The sequence below is a fragment of the Pyrus communis genome, chromosome 6 (genome assembly GCF_041283825.1).
Source record: "Pyrus communis isolate YQ-2024b chromosome 6, ASM4128382v1, whole genome shotgun sequence".
In the NCBI taxonomy this organism is placed as follows: domain Eukaryota; kingdom Viridiplantae; phylum Streptophyta; class Magnoliopsida; order Rosales; family Rosaceae; genus Pyrus; species Pyrus communis.
Genome location: NC_142570.1, coordinates 13760237 through 13788191, shown reverse-complemented (window position 1 = coordinate 13788191; position 27955 = coordinate 13760237).

The following is a 27955-nucleotide window of genomic DNA, read 5'->3' as shown; positions in this document are numbered from 1 at the left end:
AATCAAAGAAACACCTAAACATTCCAACAACTCAAACTTGAATTGTATGAACGTTTAGGCACTCTTCTCTTCCTCGTTGTTGTAGCACAAGGTCTAAGGATAGTTTGATGGTGTGAATGGTTTGGGGAGTGGTGTTTGGATTAATAGGGAAGAGATGGAAATGGATGAGGAGTGGTGTAAGGGGGACTCACGGTTAAGAGAGAAAGGGATGTGTTTGTGGTGTGTTGTGTATGAAATGAGATGTCCATGAATGAATGAATGCAAGGGTATTTATAGGAGTAGTGGAGGGAACATATGGCTATGTCATTTGTAGGTGAAGTAGGTGGATGTTGTAGGTGAAGTAGGTGGATGTTGTAGGTGAGTAGGTGGATGTTGTAGGTGAAGTAGGTGGATGTTGTAGGTGATTATGAGTGATAAGTGATAAGTGTATGATATGTTAAGTGATAAGTGAATGATTATGATAAGTGATAAATGAATGTATGATATGATAAGTGGTGAATGATATGTGGTGAATGATAAGTGGTAGTGTTTAAGTATTTAAAATAGGGAACAAAGCCCTTCCTTGCATGGCAAGGAAGGGAGACACAAGGAAACACACGACAATGTCCTAAGGTTGCTAGGAATGTTGTTTTTGTGTTCTAAAATGCGTAGGAGTTTTCAATGATGCTCAAACATGAGGTCTTTTTAGGATTTAACTTTCCTACTTCAAGTCTTCAATTTCGTCCATCCTTTTGGCTCCAAGCATATGATATCCATTCCAATCTCTAATTTGCTCCAAAAGGCTCCAAAAGGCATCCTTTTGCATACTTTGCCCTTAGAACCTGAAAACACACAAAAGAAGCATAAAGAACTAAAATAACTAAAGAAACATAACGTAAATGTACGAGAACAAGCCATTTAAGTCGCATAAATATGCTCCTATCAATGCAGCGTCAGGGAACTCTTCCGGAAGAAAGGTGGGTCGAGATAGCTACTTGGTTTTTACATTTGGAGGCTGCATCCTGGTGAACTCAGGAATCACTCCCGCTGTCAATTCAAGATGCCATGAATTGGGAGGTTTTTAAGCAGCAATTTCAGGGTAGGTTTATACCACCAGAGTATTTAGATCATAAGAGGGATGAATTCTCAGAACTGAAGTAAGGGAAAATGTCAGCCACTGAGTATCACAGAAAGTTTACTGATTTGTTTCAATATTGTCCAGAGATTGTTGCAAATCCTGCTGAGATGCTCTGACATTTTAAGAATGGGACTCACAAGCGGTTGCGTTCTATGGCGACTTTGACTCCCTATTCTAAATATCAGGAATTCTTCCAGGCTCTACTTCGAGTTGAGGACTCCTAAAATGCTCCAGATGATAGTGATGATGAAGAGGAAAAAGGTAATGTTCAAAAAAATAATAATAAAGGGTAGTTATCATATGATCCTCGTAAAACTCAAAATTTCAAGCGAAGTGGTAATAGTTCTGGTTCATCCAGCGGTGGTTCAAGTTCTAATACACCACGGAATAGAGGCAGGTCCACAGGCAATTCTCGCTTTCAAAATCAGATGAACCCTAGCAGTTCTGGTGCTTCACTTTGTCGTAGGTGTAATAACCATCATATCGGGAAGTGTAGAAGAGGTAGTAGTGGATGTTTCACTTCTGGTCAGATGAGGCATAGAGCTAACCAGTGTCCGCAGAATCAGCAGAAACCCCAGCCTCTTATTTTACCACCTATAATTCCTCTCCAACAGATTCAATGACCTAGTGCTTATACTCCGACAGGTCATGGTGGTGCTTACCACTACCAAGGGATGTAGCTCAGTATCTAAGAGAAGCATATCTCTATCCACATGATCCTTATTATCAGGGTGGTTACCCACAGTACCAAGGAGGCTATATGCCATATGTGCAATATTAGGGTGGTGGATCACAGTGGTATGCTAGGGGATAGTCCCAGAATCTTGATGTCACCTCGAGCAGTGGTGGTTCGACTAGGTAGCCTAATCAGACCAGTCAGGAACGAGGTATTTAGGGACGTGGTAACCAAGGAAACAGGGGTCATGGAGGTCGGCAGCAGGCACAAGGTCATGTCCATCACATAATTCTGCAAGATGCTCAGAGCAACCCCGATTTGATTATGGGTACGTTGAACATTCTTGGTTATTTTGCTTGAGTATTAATTGATTCAAGTACTACGCATTTTGTCATTTCTTATACGTTTACTCAAAAGACTCAACCACACTCTACTCCCCTCGGTTATAAGTTGGAGTTTTCCATGCCTAGAGGTGAAACTTGCTATGTTAGTTGGGAATATCAAGGATGTCCTGTTCTTGTTGAGGATGTCATCATGCCAGCTAATCTTGTTCCACTAGATATCATCGATTTCGATGTTATTTATAGAAGCATATTTATGCGATTTAGTTAGCTTGTTTTCTTGCATTTAAATAGTTAGCTTCTATTTATTATAGTGATTTAAGCTATTTTCGTGTGTTTGTAGGTTTAAATGGCAAAAGAGGTAATAAAGTACATTTTGGTGCATTTTAGAGCAATTTTGGGCTGGAATGGATAGCTTGCATATAGAGCAAGGTGGATGGACGAATTTGAAGTTCAAGAGAGGCTAGGAATGTGCTTAATATCTGGAGAAACAAATTTGGAAGCTTGGAAGATAAGGAATCAGCTAAGAAAAAGGAAACCTTATCCAAACAACCTTATCTTACCCAAACCTTATCCAACCTTATCTTATCTTATCCTATCCTAATCTTTTGCTACCTTAATTCCAGCTGCAAGGAGGACATCTAAATGACATTAGAACACCTAAATATTAAGTTTCTAGAAGCCCTATCCCTATCCCTAAAAGTATGCCGCATGTTTTCCTTCTAGAAGCCATGTTTTCTACCACAAAGACCATTCCTTGTCCTCCCTAGAATATGATTGAGAGTATCCTTATTCTTTGTTGGTTTGGAGTCCTAATCCCCCTCATTTTTAGCCTTTGCCGTGCCTTCCCTTCTCCATATAAATACATAGTGTCGCAGCCTTCATAAACCATCCATCTCTCACCACAATTCGCACCACACAACCATCAATCAAAGAAATCACCCTTGTGTCGTAGCTTTGCAAGGAGAAATGAGAGGAGACCCTTGGAGCCGTGCCCTGCCATTCATGCTTGGATTGCTGGAACGTTCTTAGGTGTACTCTATCTTTTGCTTTCAATGTTTAATTTAAGTTATCTTTGTTTAAGTGCAAACATGAGGAACTAAACTTGTTTTAGCTAGAGGTGGATTCAAAGCCATGAACATATATGTGATATGAATTGATTTCCTCCAGTTATTGTTTCGTAACACATGAATGCGATTTACTTATCTATTTGACTGATAACTTATTCTTGTATGTTGATTAAGGAAGCCTACTTAGTTTGCATGCATGAATTTGATGCTAAAATATAAGGGAATTTCACCTAATCGTTATGAACTTATATTTATAAGTAGTGGAAGTCACTAGTCATGATTGTGTTAAGTATATCCATGGTAGGAGTGTCATGTAGTTCATAGTTACGAATGCCTTGTCAATACTTATGATTTTCATAGAACTTAATGATCTTTGATATGTATCTCTATTATGTTGTTCATGTAGGGAATTATTAAAGAATAATTTGGTTGCCGATGCGTTATCCATCCAATTCAATGACTTAAGGAAAATTTGAGGGTTAATTAATGTTGTTCATGGTTAATCTGGGGCGTTGTCATTCATGGTTTATTGGAATAATAATTGGAAATCGATTTGTATGCATATGTGTCATGTGTGGAGATGAAACCTCTAGCTAGCCAATCAACCATTTAAACACCCAATTTCGTTCAAAGTTGTTTAGAGTCTTTAAATCTGTTTGTTTTTACTTTAATTTCGTCAAAACCAATCCCCCTTTAATATTTCGTGTTTACTTAGTTAGAATCTATTTTAATTTGTTTCTTTTAGTGTTTTGAGTCAAAGTTAAGTTAGAAGTCGCCCAAAGTAATTCTTAGTTTCTGTTTTGAGTCATTCTAGTTTGTTTTAAGTCATTAGAGTCTAGTTTAGTGTTTTGAGTCTAATTTGAGTAGATTAGTATCCCTTCTAATCCCCGGCCTAGAACGATCCATACTTACACACACTATAATTATAGGGTTTAATTTGTGTGTTAGTTTTTACCACATCAAATTTTGGCGCCGTTGCCGTGGATTAGCAAAATTGCTAATCTGTCATTTGTTTCTGTTTTATTTTTCTTGTTTTCTGATTTTGTTTTGTTTTCCTTGTTTTAGGTACTAGTGTATGACTCGACGTTCTCAACCTGTTCGTGCACATATATTGGAGTTTGACGACGATTTTGAACGAACTTTGAGAAGAAAGAGGAAGCAACCAGAACCCAATCCACCTAGTTCTAGCTCTGAATCCGAATTTGAAGAAGAGGAAGAGGAAAAACAAGACATGGTTGTGGACAATCGAACAATCAAGGAACTTTCAGCCTTGGGGTTGGACAATGTCGTGCCTATTTGTATTCAATACGCTAGGGCAGCTCTGGACAAGACTGATGAGTTTGAATTTAAGTCTAGCTTGCTGCATCACATTCCCAAATACCATGGGCTGTCCATGGAAGATCCGAACAAGCATTTGAAGGAATTTGAAGTAGTATGCTCGAGTATGACACCCATTAATGTGGATGGGAGCATTTTGAAGATGAGCATGAAGTAGTATGCTAAGGATTGATTATACGAATTGGCATCTGGAACCGTCACTTCTTGGGAAAGCATGAAGAGAACATTCTTAGAGAAATTTTTTCCAACTTCGAGAGTCATTCTTTTGAGGAAGAGGATTAGTGGAATCCAACAAAACCAAGGGGAGTTTTTTCCAACATATTATAAGCATTTCAAGACTCTAGTTGCATCATGCCCTCAACATCAAATGAAAGAAGAACTTCTAATTCAATATTTCTACGAAGGACTTCTTCCCATTGAGAGACAAATGCTAGATGCTTCGGCAGGTGGTGCTTTGGTTGACAAAACCCCAGTTACTGCCAAGATCTTAATTGCAAATCGAGCCTTGAATGCACAACAATACAAGGGAGCTGGACAAAGAGACCCCCCACGGTAACACCAAGTTAATGAGGTAAGTGCAATTTTCGAAATTCAATCTCAATTGGCTAATCTCACTATTCTTGTGTCAAACGTTGCTAATGGATCCAAAGCACAATGAGCAAGTGTTTGTGGTGTGTGCACTATGCAAGGACATTTCAATGATCAATGTCCTTAATTGATAGAGAATGAAGGCTGGGAAAGTGCTAATGTCATGGGGTACCAAAGCCAAAATCAACCAAGACATGATCCATTCTCTAAAACATACAATCCAGGTTGGAGAGATCATCCAAATATGAAGTAGAGGGAACCTCAACAAACTCATGAACAAGGTGGACATAAACAGCCACCTCCGGGACTCTATCAAAGGTTATTCGCACCACCACAACTTCCACCACAATCTGCCCAAATAAATTTAGGTTCGTTGTTAGATAATGATAAAATTCTTCAAGTACCAACTTATTTAATGCAGGGCTTATAAAACCAAGCCAAGGAGATGGGCGAATTAAAGAATCAAATAGGGCAATTGGCGGAGTTCATGGGACAATTTAGGGAAGAAGGTAAACTACCTAGTTCAACTGTTGTGAATCCAAATGGAGGTTTTGAAACCGCTAAGGCTATCACATTAAGAAGTGGCAAGGAAGTTGAAACCGACCCACAACCATCCAAAGCCATGGCAAGGGTAGAACAACCCTTGCCGCAGCCTCCTCATGCCCCTAAGTTATCCAATTCAGGTAAGGGTGGTTCAAATTCAATTCATTCTAACCCTATTCCACCAAATGTGCCTTGCCCTCGCAGGTTTATGCAATCTAAGAAATAAGATAATGAAAAAGACATCTTAGAGACTTTCAGGAAGGTATAAGTCAATATCCCACTTCTTGATGCAATAAAGCAAGTTCCAAGGTATGCTAAATTCTTGAAAAAGCTTTGTACAACAAGGAGAAGGATTTTGAACAAATAAGTGATGAGGGTAAGTGAGAACATTTCAGCAGTTTTGCAACAAAAACTACCACCTAAATGCAAAGATCCAGGTAGTTTCACAATCCTTTGTGTTATTGGCAATACTAAGTTTGAACATGCCATGTTAGATTTAGGTGCTTCCATTAATGTCATGCCCTACTCTATTTATGCATCTATGAACCTAGGAGAGCTTAAAAACGATGGTGTTATAATTCAATTAGTCGATCGTTGTAATGTATATCTGAAAGGAGTTTTGGAAGATGTTTTAGTGCAGGTTGACCATTTGATATTTCCAGCAGACTTTTATGTGCTTGACATGGAAGATTTAGCCCATTTTACGCCATTACCAATCCTACTTGGGAGACCTTTCATGAAAACAGCCCGCACCAAGATAGATGTGTTCAAGGGGACACTAACAATGGAATTTGACGGCGAGATTATTGATTTTAATATTTCTGAAGCTATAAAGTATCCTAAAGATGATCATTCTTGTTTTTCTATTGATATATTCAATTCATTGGCGCAGGACTATCTTGACTATTTGGAAAGGGATCCCCTTGAAACGACCATTACAAAAGCAATGAGACTAAAAAACAAAGGGGCAGGAAAGGACCACACTCACGGTATGCATGAGGAAGTCCTTGCCGTTCCTACATGTGAAGAAGACCGAGATGATTACTGCACATGAGTCATTGCCACAACACATTGGTAAGCCTCTAATCCCAATTCCACTTCCCATTTCTACTAACAAGTTGTTACCTTCGGTGATTTAGGCACCTATTCTTGAGCTTAAACCATTGCTGAATCATTTGAAGTATGTCTATTTGGGAGAAAAAGAGACGTTGCATGTCATTGTCTCTTTATCACTCACGGCAATGGAGGAGGAGAAATTGGTTCGGGTGTTGAAAGAGTACAAAACAACCATTGGATAGACCTTGGCCGACATTAAGGGAATTAGCCCTACAACATGCATGCATCACATACTTCTAGAGGAGGGGGCTAAACCAACTCGAGAGGCTCAACGCCGGCTCAACCCTCCAATGATGGAAGTTGTGAAAAAGGAGATTATCAAGCTTCTTGATTGTGGAGTGATTTATCCAATTTTGGATAGTCGTTAGGTTTCACCTGTTCAAGTTGTTCCAAAAAAATCTAGAGTCATCGTGGTAAAGAATGCAAAGAACGAACTTGTGCCCACCCGTATCCAAACAGGTTGGAGAGTTTGCATTGACTATAGGAAGCTTAACGCCACCACAAGGAAATATCACTTCCCCTTACCATTCATTGATCAAATGCTTGAAAGGTTAGCCGATCATTCTTTTTATTGTTTTCTTGATGGTTATTCAGGATATAATCAAATTGTTATAGCTTCAGATGATCAAGAAAAGACTACTTTTACTTGTCCATTTGGTACTTTTGCTTATCGTCGAATGTCATTCGGTTTATGTAATGCACCATCCACCTTTCAAAGATGCATGGTAAGTATCTTTTCAGATTTTGTTAAGTTAAAACTAGAGCCAAAAAGCCTTACCCCTTGCATATGTATTGTAGGTTTAACCCTTTTGAGCCTTAGTTAGCCTAAATTTCTTTGTTAACCACATTATCCTTACTTAGCCTAGTATAGGACTATCCAGACCATTGTTCTTAAAGAACAGTGGAGCATGACTTAGAGGGAATTCCTTTTGATCTACAATTTGCAGAAAAACAAGTGTGGGGGAAGGTTTTTCTTTGGAAAATCTATGAGGGTGTACATTTTGTGTGCCAAAGAAAGAATAGGGCACGAAAAAAAAAAAAAAAAAAAAAAAAACAGGTGAAAAAGAAAGAAAAAAGAAGAAAAAGAGTTGAGAAATAAGTGAGGATGAACTCACAAGTATTGGTTGTTGAAGAAAGGGTCCAAAAGTTTGAATCTGGCCCTAAGTATTGTGTGAATCTCTCATGGGTGTTTAAAGTTGATTTCTGCAATTAAAAGTGAATTCTAAGTGTTTATTACATTATTTTGCTTACTATCACTTTAAGAACTTTTGTTTATCCTTACCCTTCTTTGTTAGCCAATACCTTAGCCCCATTACAACCCTTAGACTTCTATCTTGATTGTTATGTGTTTCAATATGTGGAGTTTAAAATTGGTACGAGCATATGGTATCCCTGGTTCTCGCTTCTAAGTAGTGGCATTCCATTCATGAGATCATATACATGTTGTATTAATAATTCCAGAAAGTGCCTTCTTTGTTATAACATATGTGACTGCTAGTCTACATGTTTACATCAATCTTCTCACATATACTTAGTGTAGGGAGTGTAGTCAGAAAATCTGTGTGAAAATAAAGAGTATATCCGATGAGGAATTGAGGGATTCTCTAAGGCATGTTACTATATTCAAAATGTTGTTTTAATTGATTAAATGTGAGCTGGTGACTGCAGTTAAGTATATGCTCGAGGGTAGGGATAGCTAAAATCTATGGGAGTAGTGATTTTTAACATGTCATGTTGCATTGGAAATCCCTAAGGCAATTGGTGGAAGGTTTAGGCTGTGTTTTGTTTTCTTTATTTTGCTCGGGGACTAGCAAAGGCTAAGTGTGGAAGAATTTGATAGGAGCATATTTATTCGACTTAGTTAGCTTGTTTTCTTGCATTTAAATAGTTAGTTAGTTTCTATTTATTATAGTGATTTAAGCTCTTTTCGTGTGTTTGTTAGTTTAAATGGAAAAAGAGGCAAGAAAGTGCATTTTGGTGCATTTTAGAGCAATTTTGGGCTGAAATGGATAGCTTGCATGTGGAGCAAGGTGGATGGACAAATTTGAAGTTCAAGAGAGGCTAGGAATGTGCTTAATATCTGGAGAAACAAATTTGGAAGCTTGGAAGATAAGGAATCAACTAAGAAGAAGGAAACCTTATCCAAACCTTATCTAACCTTATCTCATCTTATCCTATCCTAATCTTTTGCTACCTTAATTCTAGCTGCAAGGAGGACATCTAAATGACATTAGAACACCTAAATATCAGGTTTCTAGCAGACCTATACCTATCCCTAAAAGTATGCCGCATGTTTTCCTTCTAGAAGCCATGATTTCTGCCACAAGGACCATTCCTTGTCCTCCCTAGAATCTAATTGAGAGTATCCTTGTTCTTTGTTGGTTTGGAGTCCTAATCCCCCTCCTTTTCAGCCCTTGTCGTGCCTTCCCTTCTCCCTATAAATACATAGTGCCGCAACCTTCATAAACCATCCATCTCTCACCACAATTCGCACCACATAACCATTAATCACAGAAATCACCCTTGTGCCACAGCTTTGCAAGGAGAAAGGAGAGGAGACCCTTGGAGCCGTGCCCTGCCATTCAAACTTGAATTGTTGGAACGTTCTTAGGTGTACTCTATCTTTGTTTTCAATGTTTAATTTAAGTTATCTTTGTTTAAGTGCAAACATGAGGAACTAAACACGTTTTAGCTAGAGGTGGATTCAAAGCCACGAACATATATGTGATATGAATTGATTTTCTCCAGTTATTGTTTCGTAAAACATGAATGCGATTTACTTTTCTGTTTGACTAATAACTTATTCTTATATGTTGATTAAGTAGGCCGACTTAGTTTACATGCATGAATTTGATGCTAAAATATAAGAGAATTTCACCTAATCATTATGAACTTATATTTATAAGTAGTGGAAGTCACCAGTCATGATTGTGTTAAGTAAATCCATGGTAGGAGTATCATGCAATTCATAGTTACGAATACCTTGTCAATCCTTATGATTTCCATAGAACTTAATGATCTTTGATATGTATCTCTATTATGTTGTTCATGTAGGGAACTATTGAAGAATAATTTGGTTGCCGATGTGTTATCCATCCAATTCAATGACTTAAGGAAAATCTGAGGGTTAATTAGTGCTGCTTAGTGTTAATCTGGGGCGTTGTCATTCATGGTTTATTGGAATAATAATTGGAAATTGATATGTATGCATATGTGTCATGTGTGGAGATGAACCCTCTAGCTAGCCATTCATCCATTTAAACACCCAAGTTCGTCCAAAGTTGTTTAGAGTCTTTAAATCTGTTTGTTTTTACTTTAATTTCGTCAAAACCAATCCCCCCTTTAATATTTTGTGTTTACTTAGTTATAACCTGTTTTAATTTGTGTCTTTTAGTGTTTTGAGTCAAAGTTAAGTTATAAATCGTCCAAAGTAATCCTTAGTTTCTGTTTTGAGCCATTTTAGTTTGTTTTAAGTCATTAGAGTCTAGTTTAGTGTTTTTTAGTCTAATTTGAGTATATTAGTATTCTTTCTAATCCTCGGCCTATAACGATCCCTACTTACACATACTACAATTATAAGGTTTAATTTGTGTGTTAGTTTTTACCACATCAGTTATTCTAGGCATGGTTTGGTTACATTACAATCGTGCCAAGTTAGATTGTTATAAAAAAGTTGTCACCTTCCATTGGCCAAGCTTGCCTGTGGTCATTTTTGTTAGTGAGCGTAATAGTTGAGACATGGCGTTATCTCTACCGTGAGAGCGAAGTGACTATTGAGGAAGGGATGTCAGTTCTACCTAGCTAATGTGGTGCTGAACGAGGATACTTATGCTAGTGTGGAGGATGTTTGGGTAGTCAAACACTTTCCTAACGTCTTTCCTAATGATTTGCCTGGACTACCTCTAGATCGTGAAGTGGAGTTCACTATTGATCTAATTCCGGGTACAGATCATATTTCTTTAACCCTTTATCAAATAGCTCCTGCTGAGTTAAGAGAATTGAAAACCCAGTTGCAAGAACTTGTTGATAAGGGTTTTATCCAGCCGAGAACTTCTCCTTGGGGAGCTCTAGTTTTGTTTATGTGAAAGAAAGACGGAACTCTTAGGCTATGTATTGATTATCAATAGTTGAATTGGGTAAAGATTAAAACTATTATCTATTGCCTTATATAGACGACCTTTTTTACCAGCTTTGTGGTGCCTGTGTCTTCTCGAAGATTAACCTAAGATTCGGGTATTATCAGTTGAAGATCAAGATGAAGGATATCTTAAAGACAGCATTTCAGACTCATTATGGTCATTATGAGTTTCTCATGATGCCATTCGGATTAACGAATGCTCCAGCAGCCTTTATGGATTTGATGAATCGAGTATTTCGGCCATATCTCGACAAGTTCGTCATTATCTTCATCAATGATATTTTGGTATATTCTAAGATTACGGCGGAGCATGCTAGACATTTAACTCTGGTTCTGAAGAAGTTAAGGGAAAATTAACTGTTTGCTAAATTTAGTAAATGCCAGTTCTGGCTGGATCAAGTGTCGTTCTTGGGACATATGATATCAACCTAGGGTATTCTTGTGGACCCTTAGAAAGTAACTGCCGTGGAGAATTGGGAGCAGCCTCAGACTGTCATGTAAGTGAGGAGTTTTCTTGGTCTTGCAGGCTATTACCGATATTTTGTGAAAGATTTCTCAGCTATAGCCCTGCCTTTGACTAAGTTGACCAGGAAATGAGTTAAATTTGAGTGGAGCAATGATTGTGAGCAAAGTTTTCAGCAGTTGAAGTATTGTCTCACTCATGCACCTGTTTTGGCACTCCCTGATGACAATGGGAACTTCGAGATTTATAGTGATGCTTCGTTGAATGGTTTAGGATGTGTATTAATTCAGCATGGAAGAGTGATAGTGTATGCTTCGCGGCAGTTAAAGCCCCACGAAATGAATTATCCTACTCATGATCTCGAGTTAGCAGCTATTGTTTTTGCATTCAAAATTTGGCGGCATTATTTGGGGAAACATGTCGGATCTTCACCTCAAATACATTTTTACTCAAAAAGATCTTAATCTCCAGCAGCGAAGATGGATAGAGTTGCTTAGTGATTATGATTGCATGATTGAGTATCATCATGGTCGTGCAAACTTTATAGTTGATGCTTTAAGCAGGAAATCTCAGAGTCGACTCAATACACTTTATGCGCACAGTGTTCCACTCTTGATGGAATTCTGATCTACTAGAGTTACATTGGGAACATACCATAAGGGAGCACTAGTTGCTAATTTTCATGTTAGGTCAATTTTGTTGGATCGTGTACTTGAAGCTTAGGCGAATGCCCTAGAATCACAAGCGTTGATATAGGCAGTGTCAGAAGGGAAAATAAGGGATCTTAGGATTCGGAGACCTAATGGTATGCTTATGCACGGTGATCGGATATATGTGATGGACATAGAATAATTGAAGAAGGAAATACTTGATGAAGCACATGTTTCAGCTTATGCGATGCATCTTGTGAGTACCAAGATGTATCATACCATCCGTCCATTTTATTATTGGCTGGGTGATGCGAGATTTATACGCACACAAATTAAACCCTCTTTTCGTCAAATTGTAGTATATGTATAAGTAGGGATCGTTCTTAACCGGGGATTAGGAGGGATTGTTAACCACTTGGATTTGACTAAAAAAACGTAAAATAACAATATGAAACACTATACTAGACTCAAAGAATGCAAAACTAAACTTTAAAACATTAAAACAAACCAAAAGACTCAAACATCACCCAAAACACTCAAAACTGCTTTAAAATCACTTTCTGGGCAGTTTTGAGCACTTTGGTGAATTTGGACGAAATTTGGGAAATAAAATTGAATCAAAACACTTTAAAACATAAACTAAATATATTTTAAGCACCAAGGAACAAGAAAGTAAAGGGGGGTTTTGATTTGACGAAATTTGAATTAACAAAACAAGTTAATAAACTAGGCAGGTTGTATAAACAGATTTGAGAAATAAGATGATGGATGGATTAGTTAGAGGTCCATTCTCCACACATGATACATTTATATATATGAATCGATTCTCCAATTGTTTTTCATTAACTATGATGCTCAACACCCCAAGTTAACCGTGATGCACTAATTAACTCTCAAATTTTCCTTATGTTATTGAATTGGATGATGCATGCGACAATTCAAATCATTCTCCAATGGTTCTCAACATGAATGCATAGAAGAGATACAATGAGAGATCATTATGCTCTATGAAAATTATAAGTGTTGACGAGGCAATTGTAACTATGAATGCATGATACTTTTGCCAAGAATTCAATTAACGCGGTTGTGACTAGCAACCTTCACTACTCATGTTTATAAACTTGTGACGATTAGGTGAAACTTGTTTATAAACTAGCATCGAGTTTATGCATGAAGACTAAGTATGCATCCCTAATCAACATACAAAAACAAGTTTTTAATAAACATGATAATTGAATTACAATCACAACTTAACAAAAAAATCACAATTGGAAGAAATCAATTCATATTTCAAACATGTTCATGGCTTCAAACTTTCCCCTAACTAATTAGGGGTTTAGCCACTCATGATTACAACAAACTTAGAGAGTAATAACAAAGTAAATATTGAAAACAAGAATCGAAGTACACCTAAAAATTCCAACAACTCAATCTTGAATTGTATGAACGTTTAGGCCTCTTCTCCTCTAGTTGCTGCGGCACAAGGGGTTTTGGTGAGTTTTGGTGGTTATGGATGATGTAGAATGATGTGTTTAGGGTAGGGATGGATGTAGGGGAAGGCAAGGAGTGTTTTTGGGCAGAAAATATGAAGAATGGTGAAGTATGGTAGTGCTAGAGAGAGGGGAGGAATTTCTGGCGTGAATGAATGTGTATGAGAGATGGTTTTCTGAAATGGAAGAGTGTGTGTTTTGTGGCTGCAATGCATGCTTATTTATAGGTGAAATGGGGGGAACATGATGACTAGGAATTAGGTGGAAAGCTGAAATGGTGATGGGAGATGCATGTGGCAGAAATGCATGTGATTAAAGGGTGGGAATGCATGTGTTTTGACAGAAAATAAAAGGGAATGTTGGAAATCTGGAATGGGAACCCACGGCATGGTTGTTTTCTGGTGGTGAATGGGTTTATGTTTGAATGGTGCATGTGGGTTGATTATTTAAAGGGAGTGCATGTGGAATAAAGGTTGGAATGAACATGAAATGCACGGTTTTAAGAGATGATTATGGATGCATGTGTTGAATGATTATGGGTGTATGTGGGTGGAAATGCATGTGGGAATGCATGTGATTAAAGGGTGGGAATGCATGTGGCTGCAATGATGGTGTTTTGCACGGCAATGATGGAGAAAGAATGTGTGGATGTATGGTTGTGTTGGTGATGAATGTGAACTCTTTGTTCTTCATTTTCATTCCTTTGGTCTTCAATTTCGTCCATCTACTTGGCTTTAAGCATATGCAATCCATTCCAATCTCTAATTTGCTCCAAAAGGCTCCGAAAGGCATCCTTTTGCATCCTTAGCCATATGAACCTATAAACACACGAAAATGACTTTAAACACTAAATTAAGTAAGAAAACACAACATAAATGCATAAGAACTAGCTAACAAAGGCGCATAAATATGCTTCTATCACTGGGTATGAAAAGAGAAATAGCAGAGTATGTAAGTTGTTATGCAGTTTGTCAGCAGGTCAAGGCAGAAATGAAGAAACCGTTTGGGTTATTACAGCCACTTCCCGTACCTCAATGGAAATTGGAAAATGTTACCATGGATTTCGTGTACAAATTACCTCGTACGCAAAATGGTTATGATGGTATTTGGGTGATAGTTGTTCGGCTTACAAAGTCAGCGCTCTTCTTGCCTGTTCGAGATAACTACTCTTTGAATCGATTAGCTGAACTTTTCATTTCGGAGATTGTTAAGTATCATGGTGTTCCGGTTAGTATCATTTCTGATCGAGATCCCAGATTCACTTCGAAATTTTGGATACGTTTCAAGAATTTCTCGACTCGAATTTGCTTTACAGCACAGCGTATCACCCTTAGACGGATGGGCAATCTGAGAGGACTATTCAGACCCTGGAAGATATGTTGAGATCTTCGGTTTTGCAATTTGGTGACGCTTGGCATAAGCGATTAGCTTTGATTGAGTTTGCTTATAATAACAGTTATCATTCTAGCACTTTATGGGAAACCATGTCGTACCCCGTTATGTTGGTTTGAAGTTGGCGATAGAGTTTTAGTGGGGCTTGAGATCGGGGATGAGAGTACACAGAACATTCAGGTGATAACATTCAGGTGATAAAAGGTAACCTGAAGGTGGCCCAGGATCGACAAAAGTGTATCGTCGATAAACATTCAACTGACAGGGTATATAAAGTTAAAGATTAGGTGTTCTTGAAGTTGTCACCATGGAAAGGCGTGGTATGATTCAGAAAGAAAAGGAAACTAAGTCATTGTTATATTGGACCGTACCGGCTTGAGCTACCTCTGAAATTATCAAGGGTGCATAACGTGCTCCATGTGTCTATGCTGCGTAGATATGTGTCTAATCTGTCACACGTGATTCCTCCTCAGCCACTAAAGATTAACCTAGACTTAACTTATGATGAGGTTCCAGTGACAATTCTGGATTGGAAAGATAAGGTTCTCAGGAACAAGATTGTTCATATGGTGAAAATCTTGTGGAGGAACCACTCAATTGAGGAAGCCACTTAGGAGACGGAGGAATGCATACGAGACTTATATCCACATTTGTTCTTTGGTTATTGATTCGTGTTTGTGTTGGAATTTCAGGGACGAAATTTTCTTAAGGGAGGTAGATTGTGACGACCCGTCCTTATTTTCTATATAATTTTCTCCTCGAGTGTGTAAAGTGAGGATTATGCCCTGGTTGACTAAGTGACATGGATGTACATAAGCAATTTTACATTATTTTTATCACTATCCTTATCCACCACTTATTTTAGTTCCTATTTTCTCTAGCCCAATCAGATATTTTTTCTTTCTTTTGGACTAATTAAAAATATCTCTCTCTCCTCTATCCAATCAGACCCAAACTCTCCTTCCTTCTCGCATATTCTTCTTCTTTCTTTTCGCACCTGAGCCACCAATACCACACACATACCTTAAATCTTCACAAATCAAACTTGCAAACACCATCATTGTGTTCATCCTGACCTCACGAACCCAGTCGTACCACCTGATCGACGAACAAACGAGTATTAACACGCCAACTCAGAAGCTCTGACTCGGTCGAGTTGATATCATTGTGATCCCAGTGAGATTACAAGGTTTTAGGACGTGGGGAAACTTCTACTCAACTCCGTCATGATCCTAGACTAAGTGTGGGAAGGAGTTGACGTCAGATCACATGAGTTCGAGAAGTTTCAGTTTTGGCCGAAATTTTCAAGAGATTTTCAGGCCATTTTCCATTTGATTTTGGAAGCTTAAGAGGTATGAACTTGTTCTACTCCTCAAGAGCTTCAAATCTGTATAAATTTCATGGATTTTGGTTGAGAAATGACAAAGATATAAAGGTTTGAAACTTTTCCTAGAATTTAGCGAGATTTTCCAGAAACCTGCAAATCAAACGGCGCGAATAGTGGCAGACGGTGAAGCTCACCAGAGAAAAAGTTGAATGTTCTGTCAAAGTTAACGGAATATTCTGACTGTGTCAAGTAACGCCGTTACTATTTAACGAAATATTTTGTCTATTCTGACGGAATATTCCTAACGTCCGTTAGGGTTTCCATCATGCATGCCATGCATGTGGCCGCGCATAAGGCCATGGGTTTGACGCCCCATTCGGCCTCCGACCAACGAGTGGTTTTTACGTGTGGATCCGTGACTTCAAGTAGAACATTTTCGTATATTCAAACCTTCTGTTTGAGCAAACTATGAGAAGTTATTCCTAGATTCTTGTTTATGTGTTATTTAATTAAAAAAAATAGTTGTTTTGCATATAGAGGAGACTTACCCCAATGACGAACGCGGACAAGTGAGGCTAACGGGCTACGATCCTTCGACATATCATTTAAATGTGTTATACTTAAATATTGCATTGTGATGAGATTTGTGATTATGCCAATGATCCTACGGAGCCACAGGTAAGTTCAGGTGAGTTATTATGTGATTAAAATGGTTGTATTGATTAAGCATGCATATACTCATTTAGAGCTCATCATTGCTGCACCCCGGGCCAGGGCACAGTCCTTCACATGATGTTCACCTCCCGCACTGCATGCTCCTCTTGGATCAAAGTTTGGTGCCAACCCTATCATGTAAACTGCATTAGGCAGTTCCGACTCGTAGGTGACTCGCGATTATCGCTAGCCATCACGTGATCGTAGCACTAAAACGTACATATTTACACCCAGCCATGTCATACAGGTCACACTAGGTGACTCCGACTCGTGTGCAAGCATAGATTTATGGGCAATAGGTCCAGTCGTACAGGTCACATTAGATGACTCCGACTGGCATGCTAGTTTAGACTGATTTCATGCCTGGCTTACACTTAGTATTTGCTGAGATATTGTGGCATGGCATGCTTTTGTTTTCACTGCACTCATGCATTCATTTTCGTACTTATGTAGTATTATTTTCTAGAAATTATACCGGTTTTATAGTGAGGAGTTATTACTTTTAGAAAAGAGAAATGTGTTTTCTAAAGCTTTGCTTTTTGTCCACTCACCCTTCTATTTTTCGCCCCTCCAGGTCCTAGATAGCTGTTCTCCTCTGTGGCACGCGAGGATTACCCGGCGGTTGTGACATTCCATCAAATTATGTAGGGATAATTTCTCTATAGTTGTATATTTAGTACTTAATCAGTTCGACTGCACCTTTATGTTATCTATGCTCTGAACATTTATAATTTGGGTTTGACCACTTCCGTATACTCAATATACTCATTTATTCCTAGTTTAAATATGTTTAGTTTTGGTTTTAATTTGTTCACATTTTTAATTACTTCTTTTGCACTCTTAGCTACGTCACTCTCACATGACGGCTAGCACGCCTCGACTCCGGTCGGGTTGTGTCACGTGTTCTTTTATTATTTGCTACAAAAATTTCGTGTTTATAATTACATCATATAATGAATTGTGTGATGTTCGCACATAAACTGTCACATCCCAGTCTTGACTCCGCCGTAGCACGATATTGTTCATTTTGGGCTTACCATTCCCTCACGGTTTTGTTTCTGGGAACTCAGCCGAAAACTTCCCAATTGGTCACCCATCCTAAGATTGCTCTCGCCCAAACTCGCTGAACTTTGGAGTTTCGATGGAATCCGAAGCCAATGAGTTCCTAAAAAGCCTCGTGTTATAGGGAGGGGAGCATGCACATATAAGGCACATCACCCCTTCTCTGTTGGTTGATGTGAGATCTTTCACATCCCAGCTCGACTCCGCCGTAGCACGATATTGTTCGTTCTGAGCTTACCATTCCCTCACGATTTTGTTTATGGGAACTCAAACGAGAACTTCCCAATAGGTCGCCCATCCTAGGATTGCTCTCGCCTGAACTCGCTTAACTTTGGAGTTCCGATGGAATCCGAAGTCAATGAGTTCCCAAAAGGCCTCGTGCTATAGGGAGGGGAGCATGTACATATAAGGCACATTACCCCTTCTCCGTTGGTCGATGTGGGATCTTACAATCAGAAACCGGCGTAGTCGCTGACACATCCACACCAAATGGCAGAGTGGCTCTGATACCAAATTGTCACATCCCAGTCTCGACTTCGCCGTAACGCGATATTGTCCGCTTTGGGCTTACCATTCCCTCACGGTTTTGTTTCTGGGAACTCACGAGCAACTTCCTAGTGGGTCACCCATCCTAGGATTACTCTCACCCAAACTCGTTTAACTTCGGAGTTTCAATGGAATCCGAAGCCAATGAGTTCCCAAAATGCCTCATGCTACAGGGAGGGGAGCATGTACATATAAGGCACATCACCCCCTCTCCGTTGGTCGATGTGGGATCTTACATAAACTTTTTCATATGACACATGAAAAAAGTGACACCTTAAGTACATCAATATTAGAAGTACTTCTCTAAAAAAATACTTAAGCTCATAATTCTATTTTACTCGAAATGCTTCTATTGGAAGTACATCAATATTTTAATAAAAGAAAATTTTGGTTCCCATCCCTATGTTTTCTACTCCATTAATTAAAACCTTATTTCTTTTCAATTTTTAATCATCGTTCTTAGATTTTAATAAACGTCATTAATTATTTCAATAATAAAATATTTGTTATTTCTAAATATATTCAATGAGTGTTAAAAATGTTACATTTGGTATATTTATAATTATGGCTAAATTTTTTATTATATATTTTTAATTTTAGTTTGTACCCATTTTTAATTTGCAACCCTTACTTTACTTTGTATGTAACATCCAACATCGCCCAGGGGAGTGGATCCTGTAAGCTTTATATGTATATTCCCATCTCTACCTAGCATGAGGTCTTTTGGGAGCTCACTGGCTTCGGAGTTCATCGGAACTCCGAAGTTAAGCAAGTTCGCTCAAGAACAATCCCATGATGGGTGATCCACTAGGAAGTTCTCGTGTGAGTCCCCAGAAACAAAACCGTGAGGGCGTGGTCGGGGCACAAAGCAGACAATATCATCCTACGGTGGACTCGAGCTCGAGATGTGGTGGGGGTCCAGGCCCAGATGTGACAATTTGGTATCCGAGCGAATCCCTGGTCGGATGTATGCCAACGAGGACGTCGGGCCCCTAAGGGGGTGGATTGTAACATCCCACTTCGCCTAGGGGAGTGGATTCTGTAAGCCTTATATGTATATTCCTATCTCTACCTAGCATGAGGCCTTTTGGGAGCTCACTGGCTTCGAAGTTCATTGGAACTCCGAAGTTAAGCGAGTTCGCGCGAGAGCAATCCCATGATGGGTGACCCACTGTGAAGTTCTCGTGTGAGTTCCTAGAAATAAAACCGTGAAGGTGTGGTCAAGACCCAAAGCGTGCAATATCATGCTACGGTGGACTCGAGCCCAAGATGTGACAATTTAGGTGACGAAGCCAGCACGCCTCGCTTCGGGACCCTAGTGGAAATTCTGGGTCGGGGTGTGTCATTGTACCCTTTTTTTTAAGTTTTAATTTGTACCCATATATTAATTCTTTTTGTGCCCATATTTTTTAAACTTTTATTTGTATTTGTACCCATATTTTTTAATTTATTTGTAGCCATTTTTAATTTTGCTAAATGTACCCATGCTAATTATATGTATGTATTTTATGTTTTAAAATATATCAATAGTTATTTTTCAAAATATGTTAATAATTATGTGGGTACATTATTTTTTGCTATAACTTTTGTGAAGAACAAATATTACTCTAAAATTAAATTTTAAGTACTTATTATAATATTTTAAATTTGTTTAAATTTCATAATTTGTGGCGCATCAAATGCATAAATGTATGAGTTAAATTTCTTAAATGATGTTAAGGACTTTGATCAAATTATTTAAACTAACAATTAGGTTGATTAGGGACCGGAACCAAAATGACTATTTAATAAAAATACAGGTGCTATTTCAATAATCATTTGAAGTTGTTCTTAAAAGACCATAGTAAGTGATGATTTTTCGATAGGGCACTCCAGGTGCTAAAAGCACTTCTAACTTATTGGGCGAACATTGTCATACGTGATTTAAGTGAACTGAAAAGGCTTTCTTTCCTTTCTTTTTTTTTATTCTTTTTTTTAATTTTTTTAATATTCTTTTGTATAATGTGTAGTATGTTGAGGCCATCTAGTTTACATTAAATAAAAAAATAAAGAAAACTTATATAACAAGAGTATAATAGAAAATAGAAAAAATTTAAAAAAAAAAAAATCCATAATAAATTTATATATTTCTTATGCATAGTCATTATTAGATCCCACATCGCTCAAGGGAGTGGATCATCTATGTCTTATATGTACATGCCCACCTCCATATAGCACGAGGCCTTTTGGGGACTCACTGGCTTCGGGTTCCATCGGAACTTCGAAGTAAAGCGAGTTTGCGCGAAAGCAATCCCAGGATAGGTGACCCACTGGGAAGTTCTCGGGTGAGTTCCCAGAAACAAAACCTTGAGGGTATGGTCGGGGCCCAAAGCAGACAATATCATGCTACGGCGGAGTCGAGCCGGAGATGTGGTAGAGCCCGGGTCGGGATGTGACAGTCATTACTAGTAAAAGGTAATTTTGATTATAGATGATTGTTAAACTAAGTAAATATCAATATATTGCAGTTGTCACGTACCCGTGTAAGAGTTCTTAGCATTAGTCTATTGTGAGGCTAAGCCCACTCCTCCCTTAATGTAGATAATATCGGTTGTTCAAAAAAAAAACAAAAGAGTTCTTAGCATTAATTAATTCATACATATATTTCACTAAGTTCCCATTTAAGCTCTTAAAATCAAAGTCAAATGACATGTTCATGCCTTTGGGCCATTCCAATATTTCTCTTATTATATGTAGTAGCCGTTGGTATGTATTACTCGTTAGCAATCAAGAAGTTTAAATGGTCAACTATTGAAAAAGGAATAGGAGAAACAAGATCCGGCTATGTTTGGATTATGCCCGAAATTTTTATTAGATAATCTAATATATATATGCCATATTTGAGGCATTGACGCCCAAAAAAACTAGCTCAAAATTTTAGAAACCTATTTTTGCAACCGAATATTCACAGCAATTAGGTGACTTAATTATCACGAATTAACAATTCATATATTATCTAATCCACATAATTAGCAATTTTTTGCTAATTGTTTTTTCGTACTATCCTTTGGGTGGTCCCATAAAAACTAGCTCAATATTTTTTAACCCTAATAAAATCGCAAATGAATGGTAATCATATGGAAAACCTAATCATATAAATGTAAGTCTCCTCTTATCAAACTGCATATGATTATCGTCCTTACAATTAATATAATTGTATCAAAGATGATTAACCAAGTAATCATATGAACATGATAATATGTTTTATTTTCACAATATTGTTGTGAGATAAATGTTTATATTGTTATATTATAAAGTTTAACTAAATTTTAGAATGTCAAACTTTTTAGTTATTCAGTTTCACAGTCTGATAATATTATACTGTTAAGACGGCAACATAACAACCTCTTTGTATATATTTACTTTTATAAAATAGCAGCAACTTCAACGACTATTTTGGCACATGACAATTGACATATGGTGTGGAGCAACCTGGGTGTCTTATGTGACATGTTTTGAACTTTGGAGGGGTTGGAGGAAATGAAAGTTGAAGAACAAGAGGATCGATCATAGGGGTTGTGGGGTCCACAATGAGAGGTAGAGACCGACAAAGAGCATCTTTCGTTACATGGGTTTGCGTCCAAAGAGTGCATGCGATAGGGGCAGAGTGGGTGACGAGCCTCTTAATTTTGTTTCTTTGCTTCTGTTTGTGATCAAATGCAAGTACAAAGAAAGAAACAAGAAAGAAAGAAGAAAAAAGAGTAACTGGTGTGTTGTGTTGGAAGTAGTTAGAATTCAACTTTTGTTGTGGTGGACCAATGGCGACGGATGACATCGATTGAATATATACGGATATCTAGAATATTATATACATTGTTTTAAAAATTTCCATCGATCCCGACTAGGCGCTAGGCAGCTGATCACCACCCCGATTAGTCCTTAGGAGTTTGAAAATTAAGAAATACGCTAGAGCCACTTAAGAATCCCCCTAGCCTGGCTAAACCCGCTTAGGCATCCGCACAGGTCGCGACTCTCACTTAGACATAAACTTGATAACTTTTTTTTTTCATGTTATTTTGTCAATAAAATGTAAGAGATTTGTTCAATACTTGGATGAAAACTCATTAAAGGCTTGTTTTCTATGTTTTCAATATGTTCTAATACTTTTATTTTGTAATTTATGTATCCCAATAAAATTATGTGTTTTTTAAGTTCTGCCTAACCGCCTAGACGCTAGACCCCAGCCCGTTGTTCGACTAGCGTCTAGCGTCTTTTAGATACATGAGATCGAAGTTCGCGTGTGCAGTGCAAGCTGCTACAGTGGTGGTAGCAAACTCTTCGGCGCTCGTGCAGTGGCTCTTTTTGTTAAGTGTCAGCGCCACCCACGCATCTTTTGCTCTCACTCCCACACCCCCAACACTCTGGATTATGCGGTCAAACCGTGCTGGCTATAGCTAATACTTATACTTTGCTATTTTGCTATTTGTTTCCCCATACCAACCAACTCTTACCCTTACCCTTACCTTTCACACCTTGTCCCTCTATACATGCTATTATACATGTTATTGTCTCGAATGCTTTGCCCTAGCCATACATTCAAATCGGTTTAAAAAGATTAATTTTTCTCTATATATAATAGGGTTGAGATTTGGCACACTTTTTACATATATTTTAACACACGTTTTGTGGAGTTCACTTCGTAATCTATCAACGATCAAACTGTCTATCTTTATGTCTTGCTTCAAAGTCATGTTTACCAAAAATCACTCAAAAAATCATATGATTGTTAGATTAAATTTAGTATTTTTTTTAGTCATGTATTCGTCTATTTTCTTTACTTCAAATGAATGACTTAATTGTTTTGGATTTATAAAACTTTTGCAATAATGATCTATGAATGATGTACATTATAGATGGTTCAGATCGTTGAAATAAATTACGAAGTGAGCCCTACAAAATGAGTATCAAAATGTGTATTAAAAATGTGTGTCCAGGATCCTAATCTATACATATAATGGAAAATCTTGCTATATATTTGACTGTTCTTTGTCTATTACTCTATTGGCAGATTAGCTACTTAGGATTTCATTGCTTATGTTATTTATAAACATTTGGATAGATTTTGTTTGCAAAACACAATCTAAAACATGTTGGAGGATTTATGTATATTATGTGCCATGTATTATATTCTAATAAATTGATTAAAGTACTGGAATGTAACTTGTTAAGAATAACTAGTAGAGAGCACAAATTTTGTGTGTGTGAATAATTTTTCTTAATAAATGCATATTTATAAAAAAATAAGGGTAAAATTGGAAAAATAAGTAAATGATTGTTATTTTCTTAAAAAAAAAAAAGAAAAAAAAAGGGGGGGGGGATAAAATAGGGATATGATTGTTATTTTCTCAAAAGATACAAAATTACTATTTTGCCCTCCTCAAGTCAATATTGTGTATCAAAAATGAGGGCAAAATAGGAAAAATGAGGTAAAAGTTGAGAAGGAGGGTTCTCTTAATATAATAGATATAGATAAAATACAATTGCCCCACATTAGGTTAATGACTATTCAACATCTAGATATATATACACATAAGTTAAACTATGACCTTTAAGTTAAGCTTCATACCTGAATTGAGACTGTAATTATTAAGTTCAAGATAATATAGATGTGACATTGGAGTCTAAACAACTTGAAACCTTAACAAGTGTATCATATAAGATGATTCGAATTGGAGGCATGGCATGCAATTATTACTCAACACAGAGTAAGCAGATGATTAACGTAGAGTAGTTCAAAGAAAACTTTAAAAGATTAGGATTCATTTGAAAGTGTTTTTAAAATGACTGAAAGTGTTTTTAGATAAAATGTTTTTGGGTTCTAAAAGTATTTGAAGTGTTTCATAGAAGAAGCACCAATTATGTGCTTTTTGTAAGATTAGGATTCATTTGAAAATGTTTTTAAAATGACTGAAAGTGTTTTTAGATAAAATGTTTTTGGGTTCTAAAAGTATTTGAAGTGTTTCATAGAAGAAACATCAACTATGTGCTTTTTGTAGGAAGAATTTCAAGTGCTTTTCTAAATATTCACTTGCGTATTTACTAAGGATTAGTCCTAAAACATTTTCACTAAAAACACTTTCAATTATTTTAAAAGCACTTTCAGAACTTTTAAACGACGAAGCAAAACCCAAAATATTTGTGGGATTTACCTATAAACATGAAAGGCCAAATTATACAATATCATGCATATGGTCATGCGGATGTCCCAAGGTAACCCATGTAATGAACTATGTGTTAAATAATACCCACCTGGTGTAGTGATTTTATACAAATTCTATCCAACTATGGCGAGGGAAGAAAATTACTCACGAAATACTTTTATCGACCATATGTGAGCCCAATATGCAAGTGCAACTTTAAGACAAAGCTTAGGACCAAAATTTCAATTTTAAGTCAGACTGGCAAACAGTCTCACAAGATGAGTACAAGTAACACTTTTTCTTTTTTTTTTTTCATAAAAATAGGTCATTTTGAGAGACCATTATGACCACAGATATAAACAAGATATAAACACGTAAACATATTACTCGTTATATTTCTAAAATCTTTGTCACTGAATAAATTCGTTAATTTCACACAATTCTTCCGTTCATTCTTTTTCCCTCTTTACTTTCTATATTCCCGTACACAATGATGGAGATGGAGTATTTGGAATCAGCATAATTCTAAAAGTATGAAATCAACTGGTTTCACATTGGGAGAACAATATCCGGAGCAATAACCCTAACAGTTTTTAGAAGATATGTTGAGAAAAGATTTTAGCACAGGTGTATCCTATATGTACAGTAGTTTATTTAAAGTATTCCAATGATAAACGGTGTAACACGGTCGACTTAGTTAAGAACTCTGTTGCTCAAATAAGAATAGAAATATTCTTGTCGGTTTAAATCTTCAAACAATTAGTAATCATATATATCTTTCTTGGTCATTCTAACTTTTTCTGTCACTTCAAAGACCTTGAAAATGAAGGGCTATCATAGTGCTTCTAAAGTAACTTTGTCAATGTTCGGCTGTTGGTTTATGCTCCTGTAATTGCAATTCCACGTATGACTACGAGTGTGTCTTGAGGTAACTACTAATCTAGACCAATCATACCATCAATTTATGACGTTGGAGTTACATAATCGTCAATTATCTATAATACTATGAAATTTGGGTCACCTTGAAAGTTAAACTGTGGGATCAATCTTTTTTTTTTTTCCCTACTTTCTTATTGTTCCAATATTTAGACTTAAGGTTGTGCATCTTTCTTCTTTATACATTCATGAGATTCTAAACTCCACTATTGTAAAGTAGATATTGAGAAATATGTAGCCAAGTAAGGACCGGTTTGATATTGCTGAAATTATTTTAAAAGTAGTTTATTTTTTCAAAAAGCAAGGGTTAAAATTATGTTTGGTAAAAAAAAAAATAGTGTTTTTTGTCAAAATCATAGATCCAAAACAGCAGAAAGCAAAAGTAGCTCTACTCCTACTTTTAAAAGTAGTGTTTTTTTATTTTTCACATCACAGCAATCTCAAACTAGTCCCAAGTAATCTTTGGTTTTGTTTCTTTTCTGTTTTAGTGGGCTACTGATATGGTTAACGTTACCCTAAGCCGAACCCAAGTACACGCCCCGGCCAATTGAAACCTTCTATGATCTTACTCAAAAGATTGAAAAATATTACCTAACAAAGGCACTCACTAAGTACAAACTAAGAACAATATCGAAAGTTATTGAAAGTTCTCCAAATTCTTTTATATGAATTTGGGGTGGCAAATGATGTTACATTATCTAAAAACAAATGAGATGGCACTAATATAATGTTTTTTCCCAATACAGTAAGATCTCAAGTTTGATTGTCTTAATTTTTTTTTCCTTGTGACAGATAAGGTTTGACTGTTATGTGATCGTTTTAACATATTACCTTACACGATAACCAGTTACAACACGTAAATCATTGTAGTAAAACAGAGATAAGAGAGTGCATTTTTGTTCACCACTATTTAGTGTGGTGTATGCTCATCACCCTATTTATCACTGTTAGATAAGTTTGAATTTTGAGATTTGTACTTATCCACTACACGAATCTCGAAATTCAAACTTATCAAATAATAATAAATAAGATGGTGAACATACACCACACTAAATGGTAGTCTTGAGACAAGAAAGGTCGTCTACCAAAATCATGTCATGTGTGAGAAAGACGCAATCAATGTGTGAAACCATCAGTAAACATCCAAGAGGGGAAGATAAGTTTTAGAGAAAGAGACCCGAAAGCAGCGGGGGAATAGACACTTGTCATTACAAAAGCAAGTGGACAGTGGCCAAATAAAAACGTTAAGGTTTAAACGAATTAGAAGATAAAGATGGACTTCGCAGACCAATGGTGCATGTGGGTCATGGAAATTGAAGCACGCCCTCTCTCTCTCTCTCTCTCTCTCTCTCTCTCTCGTGCCAATGTAATCACACGAGAGCTCAATTTTAATGTGAAAGCTGCATATGCTTGCCTCTTTTTTTTTTTTTTTTTTTTTTTTTTTTTTTTTTTTTAAATATCAGAGGTGATTTGGTCACGACAATCTATCATTTTGAAAACCGGAAAGATTTATAGAGACATTTCAGTATTTGGCTACCATTATGCAGTTCACCAGTACTAAGAATCGAACTCAAAACATGCAGTGTGGAATACAAGTCAGAAATTAACCTCCAACCACTGAACCACTCAGTAGTAATTGTTTGACTCCTCCTCTTCGAATTACACTTGTGCTGACAACATTAGTAGATTCGATGGGGTTCAATTTGATAAGAAGAAAAGAAAAAAACAAGTGAGACTTGGAGACAAAATGGTCCCATTATATATGGCAGCTGGTTCTCTACGTTTTCAATTTACTAACTTTTATTACAAATGAAGACTAATTCGACCAATTTATTTTCTAAACTTATACCACTTTCCTAAGTTTTACCTTGAACTTCTATTTCAGCTAATTATTCATCTAAACTTTAATAAATATTACCTCTCACCCTTCGATTACGGAACAACATCAAAACTTTGTCCAAGTATGATCCCAATTTTCCCTCATTCAAAAGTAAATACCATATTTTTCTTCACTAAAACCCAGAACCTAATTCTCCTTGAAGCAAGTCTAAATATTGACTTTTTTACAGCAAGGACTCATCTATGGATTTGAAAATTTGACCCACAGTAGGAAGTTAATAATTATTTATAAAAATTCTGAGGATAATTGGTCAAAACAAAAGTTTATAGTAGGAATTGACAATAACTTAAAATTCAGGAAGTAAATTGTAAGATTATCGGCAAAAACCTCTTCTATTTACAGTCGGAACCATTAATATTAAAATCACTA